Source organism: Nelumbo lutea, chromosome 6, assembly GCF_056320005.1.
Source record: "Nelumbo lutea isolate HS-2025 chromosome 6, American lotus-T2T, whole genome shotgun sequence".
Classification (NCBI taxonomy): domain Eukaryota; kingdom Viridiplantae; phylum Streptophyta; class Magnoliopsida; order Proteales; family Nelumbonaceae; genus Nelumbo; species Nelumbo lutea.
Genome location: NC_142689.1, coordinates 61,453,837 through 61,467,928, shown reverse-complemented (window position 1 = coordinate 61,467,928; position 14,092 = coordinate 61,453,837). Strand labels below are relative to the sequence as shown.

Genomic DNA, 14,092 nt, shown 5'->3' with positions numbered 1-14,092 from the left:
TTTTATATTTTATTTATGCTTTTAATTTTTATTTATAAAAAGTATTAAAAATTGCAATTTAAGGCAAAAAAGGGGTTTTTTCACAAACATAGTAAGGCAAAGTGCCCATGACACTTTGGAATACATACATATCAAAAAGTTACACAAAATACAAAAAAAAAAATACCTCAATCGGACATTAGAGTCATAGTTTTGGCCTCTAAAAGTTTGCACATACATTAAGTGTGCAACCCACAACTTGATAACTGGGTCGAATAGGTAAATGGTTGGACCATTCAAGTTGGACGATTTTTGACCAAGTTAACGATTTCTACCAAAGGGAAAGTTTCGATAGAACCGGACCTAGAATCAAGGTTGGGTAACATTTTGAGTGGTTTAATCGGTAAGGTAAATGATGGGTTGAAAACATTGATGTCAATTTGGGTTGGTTCAAAAACATTTAAGCTTAAAAAATTAACTTTAAATTTTAACAAATTATAATGATATTATTAAAAATAAATTTAATAATTTAAATTTATAATATAAAATATTCTAGACTAAGAAATACGTGAATTTCCCACAATCTTGTATTAAAAAATTATATTTGAAATATATATATATATATATATATTGATTGGGTCAATTTGATTTTGGTTGGGTAAAATTGGGTGGTTTGGTTAGTTTCATCAATTCAATAAACAATCTTAGCTGAAATTAATTATTGCTATTTTCGTATTGCAAAAACTTATTAAAAATAATATATAATATAAATAATAATTAATTATTTAAAAAGTAAAAATATAAAATAATCGCATACTCTTATTTATTTCTATTGTTTAGCTTTCACTTAACAAAGTCTGTACATCGCATGAGTCCCCGCTAGTATTACTCATTGCAAACTCAGTAGTTTACAACCACTGCTGTATTTCATAGATAATAGGGGCAAACCTGACTACAAGTCATGCATATAATCAGATTCATGGGGATAGTCCACAACAATTAGTTCAAATAATCTTTGAAGTTTAGCAGATGTAACATGTATTCAAAGATAAATATCATGTGATTTAATATGTATAATATAGTCTGTTATTTGTTTAGCACGAGTTCTAAAATAGCAGCCTATATGTGGCTATGGGCTTGGGTTGGAAATCAGCCCTAAATTAAAGTGGTCTAGGCCCTAGGCCTATTTGGTATCGGCGGGCCTTGCTGAATTGGGCTTAGTTGGAAATGGGCTTGGGCTTGAGCTCATTCTTCTTATTTTCTTTTCTTTTCACTTTTTTCTTCTTTTTCTTTTTCTCTTTGGTCCTATTTTTGGTTTTTTTTTAACTTACTAAGATGGTCAATTATTTCAAACCAAAATAACTCTTATGCTATGGGGAAAGTATGCTAATCCCTTTATTTATTTATTTTTGCATCTTTTTTTTTTAATCCTTGTTATAATTAGAGTTAATTTTAACTAAAAAGTTTCATACTATACTCCAAATTGGGCCTATAATTTGATCAACATTTACTCCTAAGCTCCTTTAAGTTTAACCCATTAAATCCATCTTTTAAGAAGCTTGAAATTTCCCCTTCTTAAGAAACAATATGTCATTAATCTTCCAAAATGACAAAGCTGAAAATTCTTCCAAAATTTTCTAACACTCTTAGGCCCAAAAGATTAGATAAACCTCGAAAGGACTCAAGCCCACCAAAGATGATTTTTTTTTGTATCTTTGTATTTTCATTTTTTTAAAGAATGAGAAAAGTAATTTCTTATCCTAAGAAAATTATTTATCTTCAAGAGACCCCAGAATTGACATTACTACACCTAGAAATATTCTACCCCTCATTACTTAAACCTAACTGAAACCCCACCATGAGAACCTATTTACAAGACCTAGTTTCTAACCTAAGAAAGGATTTCATGATTTCCCAAAGCTTGAATCCTCGTTCTTCGAATATTTAACTCCTAAGGTGTAAAATTTCAGATTTAGGTGTTCATCAATATAACATATATATATTAATCCTAATGCATGTCATGTTTCAAACACAAATTTGCATATATCATTTCAGCACCTAAACCTATCATCAAACACTTGACTATTCACACATTGCATAGAAAAAGCACAACATGAGAAGAGAAATTTTAGCATATGCAGTGTTCCAAGTCAATCCACGTTTCACATGCAAACAACCTACTCCCCATTTCAGATTAAAATAAGGCCTAGATAAACATATTCCTTACCTCTTAAACCTAAGAATTCACATACAAAGTGAGATTTCAGCATGGTGATTCATTCTACAACATGGCATTGATCAAAAGTCAAGATGGAAGAAATAATTCCAGCATTGACATTGAACCTAAATCTAGCATCTCCGTCACCTAGTAACTTCAAAATTAATATGAAACACAAATTTCTAGCTTGGTAATTGATCATAAAAAAATTAAATCCTAGCTGAATTCCAATCACATAAGAATGTAAGAGTGTTCTACCATGTCAACAAGCTATGGGAATCAAAAAGGTAAAAAGAACAAGGAAACTTACCTCTCTTCCTTATTCCAAGCATCAGCCCAAAAGCATCACCCAAGAAACAAATAGAAGATTTGCTAAGGGAGAAACAAAAAATAATAGCATGCTAAAATCTACCCAATGATAATATCATTCAAGTATGTACAATCTCAATTCAACATGTTCAAAAGTGGGAGAACACCACCACATGCCTAATGTTTAGGTTTTCAACAAACACAAGAAAGAAAGGAAAGAGGAAAAAAGGGGAAATTCAAGTCAACTCCTTGATGACAGAACTAAGAAAAAATCATAAAAAGATCACATATGAAGCATTTCTAAAATCAAAACAAGAAAGTTTCAAGAAACTATTAATATAATAACCTAAACCAGTTGATTTGGGACCTAAACAAGCATTTACATATGTCTTTTCGAATCTGAAAACACACACTAAAGAGAAGAAAAACAAACTAAAAGGACAACAAAAACAATTTGCAAAAAGAAGAAAAACAAAAATAGACAACATTGAAGCAAAAAAAGGCTGAAATCATTTTCCATTCAATGGTAGGGGAATGACACCTACATATCATCCCTTTCGTAGTGGAGCCGTCATTTTGTGAACATCCCCACTGATTTAGGGTTCAGTCCATGACTAAAATTGAATGGAACTGCCACCCATCAAGAATAGAAATAGGGAGTGATGGGCGAAATCGTGATTCCACTTCACATTCAGGCTTGGTGATATTTGGTGACTTTGGTTGTCTCAATGAAAATTACAAACCTGATGTGGCAAAATCGGAATCTCTCAGTGAGAAAGAAGATCTGAAACACAACTGTAGTTTGAACATTGAGGGATGCCCATCAATTGGAGATGAATTACAAATGTTTAGAGATATCAATTTGAAGCCACAAATAGAGCAGACTCAAGAGAACAAAGGACTAATTCTATCAAGCACTAAGAAACCTGACTCTAGAAATGATTGCATTGTGAAGAGGACATTTTTTGTACAAACCAAAAATTTACCAAATTAAAATTAAGATGTATTTGTGATTCGAATGTTTTGAATGGAGAATGGGATTTTAGATTTTATTTGTAACTGATGTTTTTATTTTTGTATTTTATTTCAATTTAGATGAATATAGAGAAAACAAGTTATTTGAAGAAAATCAGAAAAAATAGGTTATTTGAAAAAAAAAAAGTTATACTTTTAGCGACAGTCGCGACTGCCACTAAAGAAGTTCACGATTGCCGCTAAAAAAAGCACATGCTAAACTTATAGCGGCAACTGATTCAGTATTAGTGGCAGTTACGACTACCACTAAAAGGTATTTTTAGCAGTTGAGAAAACTGTTGTTAGAATGACTAGCGATAGTTCTTTTAGCGGCAATTTGTTTTCTGCCAGTATTTAGCGACAGTTTTAGGGAAAAGTCATCTTTTTTTTGTAGTGAGAAAGGACTAGACAATTACATAATCCTTAATAAGCAACCTCTCATAGGAGCAAGATAATCATAGAAATAAGAAAACTAACTAAACTAAATTGGAGTACAAAAAATAATCCAAGGAAAGCATTAAACATGTATTCTAATACCAAAAAATGATTAAAAAAATACATGTTTCATTTATCCTAATCAAAACCAAATTGGAAAGTTATGAAAGTAAATGAATGTCAGCATTGACATTAATTCAAATCAAGTTAAAGGAAAACTAAAAGAACATAGAGTATTCATTCAAATCTATCAACAAATGTTTTAATGCTTCCTACACATAAACTCCATGAAATCAACTTAAAAAAAGGTCATAACACCCTCCGATCGATAAGGTACACAATGCTGAAATAAGAGATTACCTAGAACACTAGTAAAATTTAAGAGAATAAAAGACAAAATAAAAAGGATGAGTTGATCAACTCATCTCTTTGTGGCCTTCGAACAATGGAGTACAATGGTGGTGAACTCGATCGTAGAAACTAGTGTTGAAATTGTTCTCAGTCCACTTTGAGTGATGTCCTACCTGAACCGGATGGATGAGGTGATTAGCTTGAGTTTCCCTTTCTTCTTCCTTCTTTTTTCTTTATTCTCTCCTTTGATTTTCCATTGGCCAAAATTTACCAAGGTTTCTACAAGGCTTCTTTCTTTTAGATAAAATTACCTATGCTTCTCTAGGGGTTTTTCTTCTTTTTTCTAGTTGTTTTGGACTAGATGGAGAAGATGAAGGAAAAGTTGGGGGATTGGTTAAGGCTTAAAAATGTAAGGAAGAGGATTGAAGGTGGGGGTAGGATGTTGAGAGAGGAGGAAGAAGGGATATTGAGATGTGAAAAAGCTAGAGTTTGGTTCTTCATGGGGACGAATAGCACTACAAGTAACTTGATATTTGGCAACAGGCACTTTATTATAGTTGCAAAAGGTTGTTGCCAAAAGATAAACACTAACAACAATTGATCAACGTTGTTGCTAAATCAAATGAATTGGCAACAAAGGTTACCTAATTGTTGCTCATTCTATCTATAACTGCAATGAATTGGAAACAAAGTTTACCACCGTTTTCTTATTGAATATCTAAAATTGGAAATTAATGTGAATCAACCGTTGCGAATTCTACTTAGCTGTAATCTTTAGCAACAATCATTGAAAATTGTAGTTACAAACATATTTAATACATCAAATGGAATAAATAACAAAAGTTCATTTTAATGAGTCAAGCTTGGATTAGCTACAATGATTTGATTATTGGACAACCAAATAATTAATTAATCAAAATAGGATCAACTTATGACATCACAATTAAAATAATAATATATAGAAAAATTACTAAATAAGATAATAAAATTTAAAAATTGAAGAAAACATGTAAAGAATAATATTAAATATTTAAATATAATGATTGAGATGTTTAAAAGTATAGAAAAAATGCAAAAAAAAAGAGGGAAGAATGGTTAACCTCTAGGCTGGTCTTTATCAATGTTTTAAAAACTAACTCAAAGGGAGGTTGAACTAATTTTGACTCCATGTCATGAATCACCAGTTTGACTGTTTGGGTCGAATCAGACCATGCCACATCAACATATATATATGGGAAAATTCCCAACCTTTGTTTGGTTTTTAACTATTAACCATCAATGAACCGATATCATTAACCAAATTAATTAACCAAACATGGTCCTTGGGTCATAAATTACACACTAAATTAAACTAAAATCCTAATATCTACAATTTTTGTCTAAATAAACAATTAAAATTAAAATATAAATATAAACTAAACAAACATAAAACTTGTATGTATACATGTATTTGACATGTTTGACCCAAATGGTCAAATAAATGTATCACCTAGAGGCAAGACATTGGATATTTGGGATCGGATCTAATCTGATTTATTTTTTTTCAAAAATTAATAATTTATTAAAATAAAAATAAATATGACAATTTAAATAAAAACAAAACAAAAAGTGGACATCCACCGTGCATTGAGAGCATCTCCCGTGAATAATAATTGATAAGTATGGGAGATGTTCCCAATGCATGGTAGGATGTGCGTGTGAGGCGCCTGTGAGGAGCAGATCTGGCCTCGTTTAATTTATACTTTTTTCCCTCTAGAATTCCAATTCTCCCTCCCTACATCTCTTCCGACTCTTCGTCTTGTAGAGGATCAACTTTAATCTCTCCTCCGACTCTCACTCGTTTCTGGTTCATAGATTTAGGTGAGGGTCGACTGGTTCATAGAAACGACTCTCTCACTCGTTTTTGGTTGATATTCTCTCTTCTGAATCAGTAAGTATTCAATTTTTTTAGAGCCTTTCCATCCTTCTTTCTCTGATAAGTTACGGTGTTTATATTAATCAGAATCAGTTCAGCCGGAGTGTATGTTTAAATTGATTTCGTAGCTATAAAGTTTAGGGTTTTTTAATCGATTTTGTTCAGTTTATTTTTACGATGATGCAAATTATTGGTTAGTCTTCTATTTACCATACACTACATCTAAGTTCTTTAGGCGACATTGTCGCTATTACAATAAGTGAGGGTTTTCTTTGGTTGGCAATAAGTTAGGTTAGGTTAATAATAAGAGATGAGTATTAATGCTGAGAACAATTTGATATTCTTGGTTAATTTGGTATAATTTCTTTAGCGTATAAATCTAACAGTCAATCTGAAAATTGAAATCTCATTCATGCCTAGCTTCTTATTCCTTCCATATTAAGAATCCTTCCTTACCTTGTATCCAGGTTTAGGAGTTGATAGTTACTTTTAACATTCTTAGGGCTATTGAGCAGTTGGTTTCTTCTTTCCAGGGTTCTATTCCAAAGCTTTGTGAAGGCATCTCTGCTGAAAATCTTCTAAAGGTATGAAATTAGTAAACTGTTAAATTCTGGAGATTCATACTAATTACCTCATCATTATACTTATCTGTATCCTTTGGTGGTAGATGCTAAGGGCTACAAAACATTCAACTTTGTCATCTCGTGTTCCAGTTTTCTTTCTTTTCCCCCCTTCACTTAACTAAAGAAGCTGATAGAATAATAGAGATGCAGGGTGTCATGCTCGAGCATTTGAATGGTGAATAACTGAAACATCCCCTCACTTTCAAAATAGACTTAGACCTCCCCTCTGATTTATAAATTGTTATCTCTGACAAGAAAGAAAAATGAGTAATATACCCTGGATTTGATTGCTAATTAATTTAGAGAGAAAACCCAATCATCTTCAACCTTGGAATGGTGAAAACTTGACTGCTGAGTATGGTGCATCTATCCACTAATCCATCTATTTTCCTTGTGTGTAAATTAATGAAAAATAATCGGAAATCAGAAATCTGACTGAACAAGGGCACCTTTCATGCACACATTTGTTTGTGTATATTTATCCGGATAAGCATAAGCCTGACCCAAGTTGTATTGGGTTTGTTACTTTCGAAGTAATAGTCTTGACTCTTGAATCCTGTTAATAGATTCCTTTCTTTTTAATATAATCTCTGAGAAGGTAAGCCTCAAATGGGTCCCAATGTTTCAAGAAATCACCATCTTTTAATGCGACAATTGGTATGTCAATAGCTTTCCTCCACAAGGCAAAAAGGGGTCATTGTCTCACCATGTTTATTTCAATATATATCAATGCAATTGCGGACACTAACTGAAGTACAATTATTCATGGGAAAATGACTCGACATAGTGTGGTATGGAACTCATGTAAATGAGGAATCTGTACACATGCCTAACCCAGAAGGTTCCTGTCAAAGATTTGGACTCCCCCTTCCTAGAATTATCACTGTGTACCAATTCATACAGGCTTTTGTAAACTATTTGAATTGAAGTTTGGCCATCATTGGCACAGTCCACTGCCATGTTTGCTATCTCCATGTACATTATTTGAACTGAAGTAAGGTCACAAAAGATGAAACAGTGCAAAATTTCACACTTGATGCTTTATGCATCCGAGACTGTACTACAACCTTAGAACATAGGCAAACATTTGTCCCAGTTCACACAAACTAAGTAGCCCAATATCTTTTGCTGAAAATTTCCTCTTTATATATCGCAATTTTATTACATAATCAAACAGTTTTTGACTGAAAATTTTGACCCCACCACCGACCACCATGAAGTTTTCATCTGGCCTTGAAATAAATGCTATATGACCCGAGTAGGACATAGGACATGGATCGAATAGTTCAACCATCCGGTTTTACCATTCAACTGGTTGCCAGTTCCTGGTCCAAACAGTACGACCATCCAGCCATACTGTGATGATGCTGTCTGAGACTAACAACACTGCTTGAAAGTTTTAGACCAGCCTGGCCTAGCCAAGCCCTTTAAGTTGATCTGGACCAACTGGGCTTGACTGCTAGATGCCATCTTTCATCAAACCTAACCTGATTGTATGGGTTTTTGATTTCCACAAAGGGGTAGCTGCCCCAAAAGGATTGAAGAGTTGAAGGTTTGGTTGATTTTTGAAGAAGAGTTACTCTTATAATGGGTTTTTTTTTGTTTATTTTCCTTTCCCTGGTTCATAGATTTCCATCAATTGTTGTTTTTTGGGCTTCCATGATTATGATTTTCATATAATCCGACTTAAATATGTAATGAAGAATCAATTTATTCAAGAGGACCATTGTGGATGAGTCCTGCTTCTATGTGCTAATTGATAATGATAGATTTTCATGTTCTGTTAGAAATGATCATTGGTCCTCCTCCATGAAATAATTCCTCCTTACAACTTCAGTTTCTCTTCAGTTGCATCTCTGCATTGGCCCAAACCTCTGTGTTATTAGTGGGTTGGGCTATACTGGGCCTGACCAGATGGTTTAAGGATGAAAGTGAATGAGACTAGCTTCAGCCTTCAGCTTGATTAGTTCTGGGGCTAATCAGAGTTTACTGTTAGCTATTCCATCAACCTTCCTCAATCTAATGTCCTCTTTGAATTCAATTATGTTAAAGCAAAGCTTTAAGAAAATGGAGTAATGACGAAAATGCCAAACAAAGCCACCAAATAATCAAACTATGGTGTGAAGAAACAAAATGGTGGATCAAAAGTAAGACAAAATGGAGATTACTGCATGCCAAAATCAATGGACTGCGATCTCTCTCCTTCCATTTCATCCCTGTCAAAAAAGAAAAAGGACATAGACATAAATGAAGAGGTGGGGTTGTCTGAACTCTGAAATAACTGATACAGTATAGAGATTTCACAATTTGATTTCATTTTTTTTTACCTGAAGCTTCCTGAATTTTGAATTTCAGATCTCACGCCCAACTGAGATAAAGCTAAGTTTAAATTATAGATATAGTGATGAGACCAACCCGTTAACAAGGTTGTAGCTTACTATGCTGCTTAATTTGCAGGGTAAAATAGCCTTTTACATGGAGGAATCATCAGAAGAACCGAGAACAAGTAGAATTTCATTTTTCACTCAACATCCATTGACATGTAAGGTTAGTAAATTTATGAAGTTTACTTATTGCATTATGAACTAGTAATAACAAGGGCCTTCACTCTAGAAAATACAGCCTTCACTTTTCTAATAAGATGATTTCAGATCTGTTTAAGTTTTATGGAATTACTCTGCTTCAGGCCAAAAATGAAACTGTTGGGCAATAACTTCAGAGACAACTAGAAGCTGCCGGTAAATTCTTTAGCCAATATGTTTATTTTCCAAATTTTCTTTTAATATGAATTGCAACCCCAAACCCTTGCAATCTCTTTTCTGAAATTGATTTATTTTCCAAATTTACCCTTCATATCAATCACTCGAATGTAAAGCTGCAACTTTAAATTCTCTTTTTTCTTTGTTGTTCATAAAGTTTGTAATTTTTTATTTTTTTTCTGTAAAAACCAGCCTCAGTAGCAATTGTATGGATATTTTGGACATTTCCATGCCTTTTTTTTAGAGGATTCTAATAGAATGGGTCTACTTGGAACTATGTCAAAGAGTTCAGGATAGATCACTGCAATTATCAAAACTTTGTCACTTGCTTTCATCAAGGTGTTAAAAACAGTGCTTCCCAATCCACTGATACACACAAAAGAAAAAGAAAAATATACATCAACCAATGGTGCTACTTACTATCTATTTGTTGACAATGTTTTGTTATGCATGTTTTGGATAACTTTAGTGTATAGTAAATATGGTGACATGTGTGGAAATCTGTTCTTTTGACTTTATTGATAAAAGCTTATTTGCTCTCACGTACGTTATAGATCATTTTTCCATTTGCAAGTTTGGATCAAATCATTATTCATAAGAAAAAGAAAGAAATTTGGATCAAATCATATTAAAGTGAAGCTCATAGCAATTAATTGAATTTGGATTAGGCACGGTGGCGTTCTATGAGAATAGTGTTGTTCGAGTTTGTTGAAAGAGAACCTTGAAAATGATTAGTGATGAGGGCAGATTTGGCCCTCCAGTGAAATTGCGACACGTGGCACCTCATGACAACTAGGAGACACCAAGGTAACAACTTACCAAGTTGGTGTCCCACCCAAGCACCGGCCTGGCGTGGCCTGCGTGTGGCCTGGCGCGTGGCCTGCACGCGGCACCTCGTGACAACTAGGCGAAACCCAGGCAACAACTTACCAAGTTGGTGTCCCACCCGGGCACCGGCCTGGCGCGGCCTGCACGCTGCCTGCATGCACCCTGGCGCAGCCTGCGCGACCTGGCCGACTTGGATCAGCCTGGCCGCCCTAGCCGACCTGGATCAGCCCAGCACATGATCTAACCGACCCGACCTGACCGACCTGGCAACCCATAAGAAGCCCACCGATAACGGCATGCATACCCCACGAGCTCGGTAGCTCACCAAGGAGCTCGTCAAGGAGCTCGGTAGCTCACCAAAGAGCTCGCCAAGGAGCTAGGCAGCTCTCCAAGGAGCTCGCCACCAAGGAGCCAGGCAGCTCGGCATAGCTCCCCCGGGCAGCTCACAACTTGTAGGGTAGCTCGGTACAGAAGAGTAGTTTGGCGTATCGCAGGAAGATCTCCTGCCTGACATTCGTACCTAACAGATCTAGTGGCAGCGCCCACATCTCTTGCCAGGCGGCGCTGTGTCTGCCGTCTCTGAAAAGCATGGCACGCCTGACGAGTCCGTACCCTGCAGCAGCAGCCTGCACCTGTCACCTCAGTCCTGACAGTAATGGCTTGGGCAGTGGCGGTTACGCCTGATGTGACTGGGCACCAATGTATAAGGACTCCGACCCCCAAAGCTAAGGGGGGAGGGAATGGAAAAATGGAGGTAATCCCTGCTCTCTAGCTCTCTCATTTCTCTCCAAGCTCTCTGCAATCAGAATGCTAACTTAGGCATCGGAGAGTCCCCGTCGGGTAAACACCCCCGGGTCCTCTGATTTAGTTCTCGCAGGTCCCTCAGTTCCTGCCTCCTACAAAGGAGAGGAGATCACCTCATGTAGAGGGTAGTCGGGTTGCGCTACACCAGGGAGCTCGTCACCAGGCAGCTCTCCACCAGGGAGCTCACCACCAAGTAGCTCTCCACCAGGGAGCTTGTCACCAGGCAGTTCTCCACCAGGGAGCTCGTCACCAAGTAGCTTTCCACCAGGGAGCTCGTCACCAGGCAGTTCTCCACCAGGGAGCTCGTCACCAAGTAGCTCTCCACCAGGGAGCTCGTCACCAGGCAGTTCTCCACCAGCGAGCTCGTCACCAAGTAGTTCTCCACCAGGGAGCTCGTCACCAAGTAGCTCACCACCAGGGAGTTCGCCACTAAGTAGCTCATCACCAGGCAGTTCGCCACCAGGGAGCTCCATCATCCTTTGAGTCACAGGCCACCTGGAAGCAGGTCCAATGACGAGGTACTTAGCCAAAAAAAATGATACATCACAAAAATTGGTACGTGACCAGAAACGGTTACATCAATTAGACTTTTATTTACACAAGAGATTGTAACACCTAAGAGGAGCAAACTTTGTCTTGTTATCTAATTCAATAAAGCTGATGGTGTCTTTATTGGTAACTTTTAGCCATGCAATCCAGCGGTCCACCCCCCCTTAGCTTGACTCATTCTAGTGTAGGTGTTTCCATATTTTCTTGACATCAATAAATTCTCTTTGATCATTGGTTGCTGATATAAAAAGAGGTCCTGAGGTTTGGGAAAATGTTTGAAGCAATAAATTAGTTACTCAGGTAGGGGCAAGTTTAGGCAAGACATAATATGGTTAAAAACATACAAGTATCTCTTCTCTTCTCTCTCTCTCTCTCTCTCTCTCTCTCTAGGATGCGGTGAGGGAGCTGGGAAGGATCTGCAACTCAGGCACAGGACCACGGACCACCGTCATGTCCTAGGTGCTTCACCTCCATCATATAGGTATTTAACTTTGTTTTCTGTTGGGCCAAATTGTAGGTGTTTTTTCCTCTTTTGGAAAAGTATAGCTATTATTTTTTATTCGAGAGTTAGATCTGCCACTAAAAGAATTTTTCGTAAGTTGGTTAGTTAGACTATCTACATTCAAAGCTTGGTTGTGATATGATAAAGGTGTATATCTCATCAAATCTTTCTGAAATGGGCTTTGGTATGTGTAGGTTGACACGGTTCAAGGGTTTCGAGGAGGGATACTAAAGGATTCTTGTGGCAACGGATTTGGTTGGCAGGGGAATAGATATTGAACGTGTATACATAGTTATCAATTATGACATGCCTGATTCTGCTGACACATTTACATAGGGTTTGTTCATCATTTGCTTCTTTCATTTTCTTTCCTTTTCCTGCAATCTATATTATGATGGCCCATCGAAATCTAACTTTCTTTTTTGGCAGGTTGGTAGGGCTGGTCGTTTTGGGACCAAGAGACTTGCAATCACTTTTGTATCATTTGCTGCTGACTCTGATGTTCTTAATCAAGTTTGTCTTCTCTTCCATGGTAATGGGTTTCATAATCATTTTGTCTCTTTGTTACAGCATGTGTGATATTGTTCTCTTGTTCGCATCAATCAACCTTGTCAAAAGCAAATACTTCGGTGATTATTGGTTCCATAACTTATGGTTGGGCTAAATTGCCTACAATAAGAAACTTGATGCCTACCTAGTTTGGCTTTTAGTTTACTATCCTATGGCCTAGTTTGGTGATACAAAAGGTTGTATTGTGCATCTGTAAGTGAGCAATTGCATTAATAAGTTTGTACGGAAATGCTTTTGTACTTAACCTTATCGTCCCTTGCTTGACACAAATGGTTTATGAAGTCTTTCTGATTATAAACTGGAGTAAACCATTTTCTCTTTATTCAATATACTTTGGATCAATGACTAAATGCAAATGCTCATGGCGTTTTTTAACTTCCTGATCCTGACTTTGATCAATTTGTTCTGAAAACTATTTTCTAGTTTTCTGGTCAATATTTAATTTAATCACCTGTGTGAAGAGTGCGATCTTCTCTTTCATTTCCTGAATTTCTCTACTTGGACTTGGAAGATGGAATCTACAAAGAGATTTGCAACAAATACAAGCTGTGCATGTAAGGAAATTTCTTTTAATATTCAAATAGACTTGAGGTATCTAAATAGTGATGTATTTGTTGACAATGCCTTGAGTTGTTGAATGCCATAATAACATGAAACTATAGAGGATTGTAGTGCTTTACTAAAACTGAATGACGAACTTTTTTTTTTCTCTGTTTTGCAGCGGATTCCTCCAAATTTTATGAGGAACAAAGTAGGGCTTTTAGGTTTGTCAAATTAAGACAGACTTCAAGTGGCATATGATATGATATGATCGTAGTGGTTATCTCTACATTCTCAAATAAAAGAGAGAAAGGAGTTAGCCCATCAAAAATTTTTTTGTTAATCATATTATTTATATGATATGAATTTGGAAATTGTAATATATTTTTAACATAATTGCATATAAGTTACAGTTAGAATGCAATTTTTATCTTTTATAACATAAATGGGCTTACATATTGACATTTTACATGTGTATTTTAATTAGATTATTGACAATAATTATTATAGTATTTTCAAAAATTTATTAAATTAAATAGCAACAATTAAATTGATAATTGGCAACAGTTAAGATTACAATTGCTTGATTGTTGCTACTTCAACAATAGTTTGGAAAAACTAATGCCATAAATAAGCATAAGAAACAATTCTCTAGTTGTTACAATTGGCAACAATTAACATGATTGTTGTATATGA

General features: G+C 35.8%; 1 long non-coding RNA gene across 4 annotated transcripts; it reads left to right on the top strand.

Moving 5' to 3' along the window:
- Positions 1–5,920: 5,920 nt before the first annotated feature.
- Positions 5,921–13,865, top strand: LOC148849169 (uncharacterized). 4 transcript variants are annotated; one of them, XR_016100565.1, is made up of 8 exons: positions 5,921–6,236; positions 6,755–6,805; positions 9,302–9,391; positions 9,531–9,582; positions 12,481–12,623; positions 12,716–12,818; positions 13,318–13,410; positions 13,578–13,865. It is a non-coding gene; the product is annotated as an uncharacterized LOC148849169 (long non-coding RNA). The 4 variants fall into 4 exon arrangements; XR_016100566.1 differs by having other exon boundaries at positions 13,280–13,410; XR_016100564.1 differs by lacking the exon at positions 13,318–13,410.
- The last annotated feature ends 227 nt before the right edge of the window (positions 13,866–14,092 follow it).